The sequence below is a fragment of the Vipera ursinii genome (genome assembly GCF_947247035.1).
Source record: "Vipera ursinii genome assembly, chromosome: 2".
NCBI classification, from domain to species: Eukaryota; Metazoa; Chordata; class Lepidosauria; order Squamata; family Viperidae; genus Vipera; species Vipera ursinii.
In genome coordinates, this window is record NC_139513.1 from 197626367 (window position 1) to 197639601 (window position 13235).

Consider the following 13235-nt stretch of genomic DNA (forward strand, 5'->3'; position numbering starts at 1 on the left):
AAACCTATTGGCTGCTGCCTAGGGGTGAGACTATATATATATTGCGGCTAGTTGCAGCCATTTGCTCAGTACAGATTCTGCACGAAATAAAATATGTGTTTTCCTGTACTCAGCTACCTCGTCTTCATTCCTGCGCCAAAGAACCCGCTATTTAACACTGGCGATGAGGGCGAGATCCTGCTTCACTAAAAAAGAGTTGAAGTCTATGAGGGGAAGGCACTGCACACCGGAGGGAAAAGGCATTTTCTCCCCACCTCTCTCAAGGTCCGCTAGCAAGCTACGCTAGCGACCTCGTGCTTAGTGGACTCATTCCCTGAGGCTGGAAAGCAGGATTCGGAAAGAAATGCAGGAACCAGCTAAGAAAGAATGCCAAAGGTCGGGAAACTTCGGGAATTCGATGTGAAGCACCCGGAGGAATGGCCATCATATTACCTCAGGGCTAATCAGATCACGGAAGAAGGACTGAAGGCTGCAACACTACTCTGCATGTGTGGCCCAGCAACCTTTGATTTGGCCGAGAACCTTTTCGTGCCGACACCGATTGAAACGGTCTCCTATGTAGACCTCAAAAAAAAAGCTAACTGGACATTTCCAGCCCAAGATGTCTGAAATGGCTTGGCGGTTTAAGTTCAACCAAAGAGTGCAGCAACCGGGCAGACTGGCTTCGGAATTCATAGCGGGCCTGAGGCAGGCCGCACGCCTTTGCAAATTTTCGAATTTAGAACAGCAACTATGAGACCAGCTTGTCTGCAGCCTACGGGACCGAACGCTTCAGCAGAGACTCTTTGCTAGACCAAATTTAACGTTCTCTGAAGCACAAGACAAAGTGATGGCCAACGAAGCCACCAGGGGCGCAGTTCAAACAGTACAGCCCGCCAAAATGACAAAGTTTGTAGAAACGGTCGACCTTGAGGACACCAAATGCACTGAAGAATCTTCCAAAGAAGAACCTGAAATTAACAGACTCCAAAAGCAACCCAACATGTAACACTGCAACAGCCAGCAGCAAGAGGACAGTTACAAGGCAGTTCTCTTACTGAGATGTAAGGGGTGCGGTGGCAACCATTTTTGTGCCAATTGCAGATTCCAATCAGCCACGTTCAGAGCTTGCGGAAGGACAGGCCACATCGCAGTGGTTTGCAGAGCCCGACAGAGAGACCGGCCACCCAAACACCAGTCGGAAGAACTGACTAGGAGAGGTACTAGGGCCCAGGGTCCAGTTAGTGTGGGGTTTTTCAGAAGCCGTACAAGCGTGTGCTGCACCGGGGCTCAGCGCCCCCTCAAACCCAAACTTAAGCTCATGGTAGAGCTACAAGGAGTTCCATGTAAGATGGAATTGGACTCTGGCTCTGCAGTCTCAATTATTTCTCAAGACACTTTTAACTTCATATGTAGACGCAGTAACAATTGGGCCAAACTAAGACCCTCAGATATAATCCTAACTGATTTTCAAAATTCTCACGTTAAAGTTAAGGGAGAAGCCACTTTGATGGTAAAATTTAAGGGGTTTTTGGGGCACCTGGATGTAATAGTAGTAGGGGGCCAGAGAATGAGTCTCATTGGACTCAATTGGTTAGATGCTTTAGGTATTCAGATTACTGGTATAAACCAGACACAAACTGCAGACCTCGCACAGTATGCGAAGACTATGCAGATGTTTTTGATTCAACCCTAGGAACGTACACAGGCCTGCCTATCTCATTTAAGGTAGATCCCAACGTAGTTCCAATCAGGGTTAAGCCTCGTAGGGTCCCCTTTGCCTTAAAACATAAAATTGATTCAGAAATTGATAAGCTTGCAGAACAGGGAATATTACAGCCTGTTGATGGTGGGGAGTGGGAAACTCCTATCATCACTCCACTTAAAGCCAATGGGGAAATCCGCATTTGCGCTGACTATAAATGCACACTAAATAAAGCCCTCAAATAACACGCATACCCAGTCCCAGTGGTCAACCACATTTTAGCCTCCTTGCAAGGGGGTACTATTTTTGCTAAACTTGATTTAGCACAGGCCTATTAGCAATTGCCGGTTAATGAGACCACAGCAGCAGCTCAGATGATCGTGACTCACAGGGGGGCTTTCAAAGTTAAACACTTACAGTTTGGAGTCAATGCCGCACCAGGCATTTTCCAGGGAATTATGGAGCATACACTTAAGGTTATTCAGGGTGTCTGCCCTTATTTTGATGATGTTCTCATCGTAGGGGAATCCCCTGAAGTGTTAGCCAGTAGGCTCAGGGCAGTTTTGCAGAGGCTTTGAGAAGCAGGCCTCAAATTTAAAAAAGGCAAGTGTAGTATTGGGGTTCCTTCAACAGAATTCCTGGGTTTCCAAATTGATGCTAACAGCATTTACCCTGCTGATTCTAAAGTGAAGGCCATTAAAATGGCCCCTAGGCCCAAATCCAAAGGAGAGCCACAAGCATTCTTGGGCCTCCTAAACTTCTACCACACATTTCTACCTCATAAGGCCACACTAGCAGAGCCCCTCCACAGGCTTCTAGATAAGAAAGCTCCATGGAAATGGACTAACTTACATGAAAAAAGTTTCCAGGACTTAAAAGTACTATTGTCAGAAAAGTCCACTGTAACTCACTACAAAGAGTCTAAACCAGTATGTCTTGCGTGTGATGCATCTCCCTATGGGGTGGGGGCAGTTTTAAGCCACATAGAAAGAAATGGAACACAGGTTCCTATTGCATTATACTGTAGGACATTGTCCTCTGCTGAGCGCAACTATGCTCAGATTGACAAAGAGGCCCTAGCCATCGTTGCTGGAATTAAAAAATTCCATGACTATTTATATGGCAGGGACTTCATGGTCTTTACAGACCACAAACCTCTGTTGGGACTTTTCACAACATACAAACAAACCCCCCACATACTTTCTCCAAGAATGCTGAGATGGTCTATTTTTCTATCTGCATACACTTTTAAATTGATTCACAAACCGGGCAAAGAAATGGGTCATGCTGATGGCCTCAGCAGACTACCAATGCCATTAATGGAACCAGATCTGGCTCCAGCTGCTAGAATACTGTCCATACAGGACATACCTGAATTTCCCCTTCATGTGGGGGACACTGCTGCTGAAACTGCCACAGATAAAATACTTAGTGGAGTATTGTCATGGGTATACACGGGCTGGTTGGATAAAAGCCCAGGTTCTGAATTTCAAAACTATTTTGTCAGAAGGCATGAGTTATCTGCCCACAAGCGGTGCATATTATGGGGAAACAGCGTCATAATTCCCACTTCCCTAAGACACAGAGTTTTACAGTCATTACATGAAGGCCACCCAGGTATTGTCAGAATGAAAGCTTTAGCTAGAAGCTACCTTTGGTGGCCTGGCCTTGATAAGGACATTGAGGCACAAGTCCATGGTTGTTATACATGCCAGCAATCTAGGCCTGAAATGTCACAGGCTCCAGTTCACAGGTGGGAAGAAACGCACACTCCCTGGTCTAGGATTCACATAGACTATGCTGGGCCCTTTCAGGGACAGCTCTTCCTTATAGTTGTGGATAGGAACAGAATTCCATGCTGGCTCAGGAATTCTGGGAGTTGAAGTCCATGAGTCATAAAAGAGCCAAGGTTGTCTACCCTTGGTGAGGCCATTTCCCTAAACCAGACAATTAAAAGTGTCTTTCTGTTAGAAGAATATGAACAATCCTGTCAAATCCCTTCCAGCTTCATCCTTGAGTACAGAGGATTGTTTACCTTAACAAATGTCATCATTCTTCACAATGAAGATTTTTTCCCTCTTTTTTCTTCTTCTTCTTCTTTTTTTAAAAAAAATCTCTATTCGCTAAAATGCTAATGATAGGCAGTGATTAGAAACTGCTGCCTGCTGGAGTTCTGAAAGTTCCCTGTGGGGTTTGCAGCCATGGCTTGTAACTTGTCAGTTCAAGAAATGCTCTGGCACAAATCACACGTTACTGTAAGCATTTAAATATCTATTTCATTTCATTAATGCTTCACTGTCTTAAATCCAGAGGGGAACCTTGCAGTTAGTGAAGAAGACCACAGGAGTAGGTTCAAAGTCAGATTTGATAGAAGCTTTTTTTATAGCAAGATGCGCTTAAGCTACACTGAGGAAAAACGGCTGCCAGCCACAATTAGAAATGTTGATCTTTAAAAAAAAGAATCAGAAAAGTGATTCAAATCAAAACAATTCACAGTGACTTTTAAAGGAGTTGGGTGTAGCAAGAGCACAAATGGGGAAACAGGCCTGCCATGGTGTCCCTTTGCATTCCGTATCTTTTTTGCAGTATTTCTAGGCCCTTAAAGTTTGGATCTGGCTTCATGATTCAAGAGCAGATGCTATATCAGATCAGGGGAAATCCTTTAAAATCAATGGAGGGATATTTTGTTAGTACCCAGTGCAGCTACAGAAGGCACATGTCATTGTTTAAAGAACCAATGGAAAGTATGAAAAAAAAGGTAAAGTCAAGCTCTTGATGACTTCATGGATGTATGCAGGTAAATTCTTGTGGACAATATGAAAGTGCTTGTAGGAGATGACCAAGCTGAGCCCAAGGGAGGAGTCAAACACATCATCAATCATGAGTCCCTTCGCACCCACAAGAGACCTAAGTCCAGCCTACCTTTAATTCCTTCTACTCTTATCTCCTGCTAATTTCCCATTGTTGCTAGTAGTTCTTGTAAAGAGATTCTTGTAGAGAGCTTGTAGAGTAGATTGTTTATGTTTATGTTTTATTTAATTTATATACCGCCCTTCTCCCTGGGGACTCAGGGCGGTTCACAGGGCATATAAATAAAAATACAATACTATACAAAAGTTAAAACAAAGATTAAATCAGTGCCCAATTAAAAACAATAATGCAATCTAAAATAACAATTTAAAACCCAGCTCCCCCAAGATTCTTGTAGAGGACTTAAGCTTACAATAAATCTATCTAGATCTCCAGATTTTCCTGATGCTTAACAGTGCTGTCCTATTGCTTCTTCTCAAACAGTATTTTTTAAATTTATTTCTCTCAGGATCCCTTCCCATTTTTAAAAATTATGGAGAATCCCAAAAGAGTTTTTGTTTATATGGGTTATATTTATCAATACTGGCCATATTAAAAATTAAAACTGATGCGTGTTCAAGGTATCTCCCCTGGCAGGTAAGTAAGTAAGACTTCCAGTTTGTGTCACAGCGAGATGGGATGCAGGAAGACAGGGCCCTGCCTTCTGTGACTGATTTTGCCCTGTTGGGGCCCTAAAAAGGACCTAAAATCACCCCAAAGAGGTGATGAAGAGAAGGTGTGCCTTGTCGATCATGGAAAGACAGCAGTCTTTCTGTTCAATCCAAGGGAAAGCCCTCCAAACCAGCAGGGGAAAGACCGGCTACATTCCTGTGGCCAGCCATTAGCTGCTGACAACCAAAGAGGAAAAAAACACTACTTAATACATTGTAAACAGCATGTCTGGAACTGGGTGATAATATTGATCCTTTCTTTACTATTTTACAACTGAATTTCCTGGGAAGAGCTCCCAAGAAGTGAAAAACGTCTGAATGTAAACAGAAGTGGCATTTTAATTTTATGAGGAACAGAAACATACAATATTGAAGTGGAAGTAACATAAAGCTATAGTTTTGATAAATTTGAAAACTGAGATAACTGTTAAGATTTTCTCTTTGAAAAAAGAAAAAAAATTGAGCAAAAATATAAGAATTCAATCCTTTGTTTTAAGAGTGAAAAATGGACTTTGAATGACATCTAGTGGTGGATTTGTGTTTTTGTTGTTGTTGTTAGCTGCAAAGTCATGTCTGACCCATCGCGACCCCATGGACAATGTTCCTCCAGGCCTTCCTGTCCTCTACCATCTTCTAGAGTCCATTTAAGCTCATGCCTACTGCTTCAGTGACTTCATCCAGCCACTTCATTCTCTGTTCTCCCCTTCTTCTCTTGCCCTCAATCTTTCCCAGCATTAGGCTCTTCTCCAGTGAGTCCTTCCTTCTCATTAGGTGGCCAAAGTATTTGAGTTTTAGCTTCAGGATCTGGCCTTCTAAAGAGCAGTCAGGGTTGATCTCCTCTAGGACTGACTGGTTTGATCACCTTGTAGTCCAAGGGACTCGCAGGAGTCTTCTCCAGCACCATAGTTCAAAGGCCTCAATTCTTTGGTGCTCAGCCTTTCTTATGGTCCAACTTTCACTGCCATACATTGCAACTGGGAAGACCATAGCCTTGAGTATATGCACTTTTGTTGACAGGTTGTGTATAACACTAGAATTTGCTTTGCTTGGTAATTTCCACCCTGGGAGAACAGCTGACAATAAAGGAAAATATTTTGGCATACTTATCATCCTGACCTTCTTGGATTATAAATACCTACTAAGTTTGGACTTTTAACTTCAAGAGCTAGTGGGAGAGAAAGAAAAATTTGACCTTGGACTTCGCTTGGCTGGGAGAGACCTTTGAGCTGTTTTCAGAGAGGTTGAACATTTTGAACACTTCAAATATTGTGGATTACAACCTTGCCTGATTGACAATTTTGGGGGGTACTTGAGACAAGAGATTACTATAAAATATTGCCTTCAGAACTGAATCTATACTTTGGAATAAATTGGATTATAAAGGATACATATAAAGACCAGAAAACCAATCTCCAGGAATGATCTCTCATGAAAAAACAAACACCTTCCAGAAAAAATATATTCTATGTTACAACTAATCCACCAAACAATTGTTGAATGTAAAGAGGTTATAAAAAGAAATCCTAATGAGACTAAAAACAATTTAAACAATATAAATGAGCAACTCTCCAAATTAAATCTACAGCTAGAAAGCTCCCAGATAATGACCACAAAGTATTAACAAATAATCCAGAAATCAGAAGATGAAACAGAGGAAATGTATCTAAAGATGGAAGAGATAAAAGAACTGCAAGACTCAGCTATAACAATGAACATGCAAAAAACCTTTCACCCCTTAGGTCTGCAAAATATATTTGATGGCAAAGAAAAAGATTTTTAAAAAGGGAATATAGAGCTGTTAAGGGAAATGTCACAACTTGAGAGACAGGTAATGAAAAGAGAAATGGGAGGAGAAAAGAACTCGGAATTGTTTAAGGAATATAAATGGACAGAATCCTCCCCCCCCCCAAAAAAAAATACCCTACCCAAATTGTTTTCCTCATGCCAAGCAATTTTCACAAAAATAGAAAGAAAATTCCTGGGTGATTTAATTGCCTTGGCTTAGAAAGCGGCAAAGAAAGAAAGTGAGAGTCTGATTTAAAAAACAGGAGACTTGACCTTATACGTTTAAATACTTTTTTTGAATAAGATTAAAAGAATGGAAGACTTTTAGATATAATTAGACTTTTATAACGAAAGATATGATTTAGAATTACGATAACATTTTTTCTCTTTTTTGATATGGGAAATATGAAGACAAAGGAGGATTGATTTGAGTAAAACTTTCAGCTATATAAATATAATTAATATTGAGGAAATCATAATTGATAAACATATTTCAAATACTGATGGGAATCAAACATTAACAAGAGTACAAAAACAGGATATTGATTAACGAATTGACATTATTGACTTATGAATAGATATTGCAGCTTCCCTATTTAAGTCACTTTCTTCTAGTTTGTGTTGTTATCTGATTTGTTTGTTCATTCTTTATTGTTATTTTCTGAGAGTTTTTCAATTGTAAGTTTAGATTGAAGGTGTGCTCATTTATGTCATCAAAGTTGTTTTTGATCTCATTGTGGCTTGATACTATTGTTATTTGAATCTGTCCTAGCATTGTGTACATTTCCTCCTGAAAAGTACTTGTCTTGTCTTGGAGTATTATTCCTGCAGATATCTGATGTTCCAGGCTAGATCTTTCAGAAGGATATATTAGGTGTGGTTTCCTGTACCTTTTAGATAAATATGCAATATCCATTTCATCTCCCCCCTCCAAATAGTCTTTCACCAGTACCATAGTATCTGTAGTTAGCCTTATCAAACTAGCCAATCTTAAGATCCAAATAACCAAATCTTATATAGTTCTTATGTTTACATATGTTTTTTTTAATCCAATGCATTTCCAATTGTCAGGGCATCAGTGAAAGCAGTATTTTATAACAATTCTTCTATTAAGGGGTCAATTATCAACCAGTCAGAATTGCAATCCAGAATGTTTAGCCACCTTGAAGCCTTCTAGTAAATTCCCCCCTAGATGTTTAGCTAAGAGTCAAAGTTTTTCCTTTTCTGCAAACAATTCTTGAGCTTAGACCAGGGGTGTCAAACTCGCAACATCACATGATGTGTTGCGACATATTGCAACTTTTTGTCCATTGCCGGCAATGGGGTGGGCCTGGTTTTGGCATGATGCATCCAGCCCATGGGCCAGCAGTTAGACAATAGTTAAACTTTTCTTTTTCTGCAGGCATTTTTTAAGCTTATAGATGGCCCAGTATGTTTTCTTTCTTTGTTCTCAGCTGTTTTCTATTTAGGTTATTAAAATTCAAGGGAACAAATTTTTCTTTGTTTCTGGGCATCTTGCCAATTTCTGAGTCAGAGTTAATGTTGTTCTATGCTCTAATTCTCCACTATATGTCAGTAGTTTATTTATTTTCCAACCTTTTAAAAAAAGATTATTTTTTTTATAATCTGAAGCTCTTTAGGGTGTAAAATCTTAACAGTTTTCTTAATTTTCAGATTTATTCAGATATAGTGTTGTTAGTTTCATTTCAGTATATTTCTTTCCCCCTTAGAAGTTAATTCGCTACTTTTGGAGAATTTCTTTCTTTGGGGATCTTTTCCAGGGAATCAATTACAAATTAGAAGAGAGAAGATCAATATTCTCACCCAGTTTCAAGCCTGCTGTTCACCGTTGTTCTGGTTCGTGATTTTGGACTTCGGCTGCTGGTAGCTTGGGCTAGATAGTGATGTACAGGTAGACCTTCTCCCGTCAAGTTGGAGGGCTTCCCCCGGATTGAGAGTTTTGACTACCATCATTCAGTGATCATCGGGGCACCCCCCCTTCTTTGTCACCTTTCCTGGCTGACTTTTGACCCATTTAGGGTCCCTTGGCAGGACGAAATCAGCCGTGGGGTGCGGAACCCTGTGATCCCTTGGCCACATCACTACAGGGTGAAACTGGAAGTCCTCTTACAGTATTCTCATTATGCTGGTTTTCTTTAGTTTGTGGAACACTGAGAAGAAATTGAGATAACTTACAGTTTAATGACCTCAAAGCACTTATCAGTATTAAAAGCAAAGTCCTATCTATTATTCTTAATTTGTTTTCCAGTACCATACCAAACACAGGAGAACTGTACTCTATTTTTTATAAAAATAATGCTTAGTAATGGGATTCTCTGAAAGTTACTTGCTCTGTTGAAATCTTTTCTTTCAGAACCTCCATTCTCTCTAATCTATACAGTGGTACCTCGATATTCATAATTAATTGGTTCCAGGAGGTGCAATGAGTACAAAAAATGATGAATACCAAACAAATTTTTCCCATAAGGAATAATATAGTGCAGACATGTCAAACACAAGGCCCGGGGGCCGGATCCGGCCCACGAAGTTGTTTCATGTGGCTCGCGAAGCCATCCTGGAAACAGTGAGGGAACGGCCCCCACTGCCTTGGCCCCGGCCCAGAGACCCTCCTTCTGCCAGAGACCCTCAGATCTGTCCCACTCCTGCCCAGGCCCCCATAGGCACCCTTGATGCCAACAATGTAAAGCTGGCCATGCCCACCCAGTAGGCCATACGCACTCTAGCCACGCCCACCCAGTAGGCCACGCCCACCCTGCCCATACCCACCCGGCCCCCTGAGGGCAACCTCAACGCTGATGCGGCCCTCAATGAAATTGAGTTTGACACCCCTGATATAGTGAATCACAAGGCAACCGACAGCAACAATGTCAGTGCATTGAGTACCAAACAAATGATGAATACCAGGACATGTTTATTTCAAAATATGTTGAGTAGCAAATTCAATGAGCTTCAAAGCAGTTGAGTACCAAAGCACTACTGTAGTGTAGCATTTGCTTAAGTGGATTGTAGAAAAGCCCCTTCTCCCATAGATGGCCCTTTTTCTGACAGCTGTTAATTTAAAAAGAATATATGCAAGAAAATTCAGAAGGAATAAAAGGAAGTACCTCTTTACATAGATAATCTAGAAACTAATGTCTATCAAATGTGATGAAGGCCACCAATTTAGTCGATATTTCAAAGATGAGACAAATTCATAAAGGTTTATGTCTGTCTTGATGGCTGTAAATTGTGTCCTGAATTTCATGGCAACCTCTGAAAACCTGCACCTGGGATATTTCTAAGATGCTTCTGGCAGGCCACTATCAGAGGGTTGATTTAGAAGTAGGCATTTAACCTGATACACCAGCTCTTTTAAAAAAACTCTGGGATCAAACTGTGATTTTAAATAATCACATCCAATTTTATCTACTTATTCATTAATGTCCTTCGAAATTAAAATATTCTCTTCAATAAGGACATGGATTATTTCTTTGAGTGTACTACAGCAAAAGGAACCACAAATTGTGGACAGCATGATTCAATTCCAATAAGTAATTATTTGTAGCTGACTGAAACCCATTACCTTGTTAAGGACAGTTAGCAATCAGAGGTTGTTAAATACTCAGATTTTATTAGCAAATTTGATTACATTTCTCAGCAGTCATTACTTGCCTAATATAAAAATTCCAGACTATGAGATTCCGGTTTTCCCCCATCAATTGAGATGACTGACAAACACATAAAATATTAATTAAAAAGTACACCATACACAGCAAGACTGTGTGTGTGCATATCTATCTATCTATCTATCTATCTATCTATCTATCTATCTATCTAACACACACACACACAATTACACATACACATATACACACACACATTTGTATATATAATGGAATAACCTTCCATAACCAAAACTATATCAATCAGGGAAAATAATACTTGGAAAAATAATAATGAACAGTAATTATCATAAATATACCATTTTTGGCTTCCTTTATCACTGCACTAGATATCTATGAGAAAAAGGCACATTTGAAAGATAATTCTACAATAACAACTCCCAAGAAGCTCCTCAAACAATCCCTTAGAACTGTACCATTTTTCATATATTACTGCTAATACTTATTTGTATATACGTATTACAGCAGAAGCTACAAAATACTTTAGAAGAATTAACAACAAATTCAGAAAATAGTTGGTATTCGTTATGGTGATTAAGAAATTAAGAAAGAACACATCCATCAAAGTTACAAGGCCTTTTGACATCTACAAAAATTGAATCTCTCTCTCTCTCTCTTTCACATACACACACCACAGAGAGAGAGAGAGAGAGAGAGAGAGAGAGAGAGAGAGAGAGAGAGAGAGAGAGAGAGAGAGAGAGAGAGAGAGAGAGAGAGAGAGAGACCTCTCTTTCAAAAATAAAATAAAATAAAATAAAGTTCATAAATACACTGTTTAATTTTCTGGCAGAGCTCAAAAATTGAGGAAGAGAATGAAAGAATGATTTTGGTGCATTTTTAGATATTTAGTCCTTTATATCATGAAAATGAAACAAAGAGAATAAATTCCAATCATGGGGAAGGGGGAGGAAAGCAATCATATTGCTGATTAAAGAGGAACAAAAGTGACACATTTTGTAAAAAAGAAAAAAACAAAGAGAAGGAGAAAGAGAGGTGGGGGGGAGAGGGAGAGAGAGTGGGGGGAAAGAGAGATTATGTTGCTCATTAAATGTTCCAGATTTTTTTAAAGTACAGACCATTGTAAAAATAAGACAATTAGTGGGAGCATATGAATAGATGATCCCCTTCCAACTGTGGGACTGTAATGAGAAATACCAGAGGCTTCATAATGAGCACAGACTTCTTTCCTAGATCACAGTGCTTTAACAATGTCCATGCAGAATATAATCCGGGGAGTACTAAATGGCAGAAATAAAATGATTCCAAAATAGCTTCCAACTATGCCATAGATTCTTGACACAGCTTTGGGGAAATGTCGAAACCTCTTTTTCCCCCCCACATCTTTTATCTCTATGGAGCTTCCTTTCTCTCCATCCATTTCTCTAACCTTAGACTGTATATGATCAAACTTCTTTTTTAAAAAAAAACAGTTGTTGAACTTGAATAGATCCAGAAAAGGGCAATTAGCACACATTTGCACATTTACTTGGAGACTCATCTCATCAAACTAGAAAGCTATCCTTCTGAGCAGACAGATCCAAGGACATCAGAAAACTTGGACTGTCTGCAGTGAAGAAAAGTGGGGGGGGAGTAAGATTGGTAAAAGGATGAATAGCATAGTTTTACATATAAAAAATGTAAATATTTTGAGGAAAGAAAATATTGCTCTGTCTCTGATAATGGTATATCTTAAGAGTTATCCACAGAATATTATAGGCAAAATGTTTAGAAAAACACTCCTTCTAGTATTCCCAACTGCAAGTCTTCCCAGAATTCCAAGCCAGAATGTTCTGCGCCTGTGTTTTTCAAGCCTAGCAGTTAAAATGCTGAGCTGATCGATCTGAAGGTTGGCAGTTCAAGACTTGAGCACCATGTGATGGGTTGAGCTCCCATTCTTGCCCCAGCTTCTGCCAAACTAGCAATCTGAAAGCATGCAAATGCAAGTAGATAAATAGGTACCACTTCAGTGAGAAGGTAGCTACATTCCATATGCCTCATGCTGGCCACATGACCATGGAAATGTCTTTGGACAATGCTGGCTCTCTCAGTTAGGAAACTGAGATGAGCACCACCCCTTAGAGTTGGACACAACTTTGGGTAGGGGAAATCTTTACCTTTAACTTGAAGATGTATGTGTCAAGCTACGAAGGACAGCCATACAGCTTCTAGATTGCCAACAATTACAAGGGGGGAGGGGAGTGTATACAATGCATAGGTGGTTTCTATCCATATGGGAAGCAAGGTCACAGAAGATCTGATATGGCAAGAAGAGACTTTCTTCTAATAACAACTGCTGCTTCTAGAGGAATAATTGGACAATGTGACCTGAATGGTCAGAGAGGGGAGGGAAGGTTTTACACTTTTATTTATCTTTCTGGTGCCAAATTGCCAGAGCTGGTTTTCTATTCATTAGTGCCGGTATGCTGTGCTCAATAAAGTTTTGCATTAGAGATTGGAATGTCTCAGGTGTGTTTACTTTGTTGGGATCATCATCTGGAACCTTGACAGTGTGGACTTCAACTCCCAGAAGTCCAAACTTCTTCAAGCTGTCCAATGTTTTAC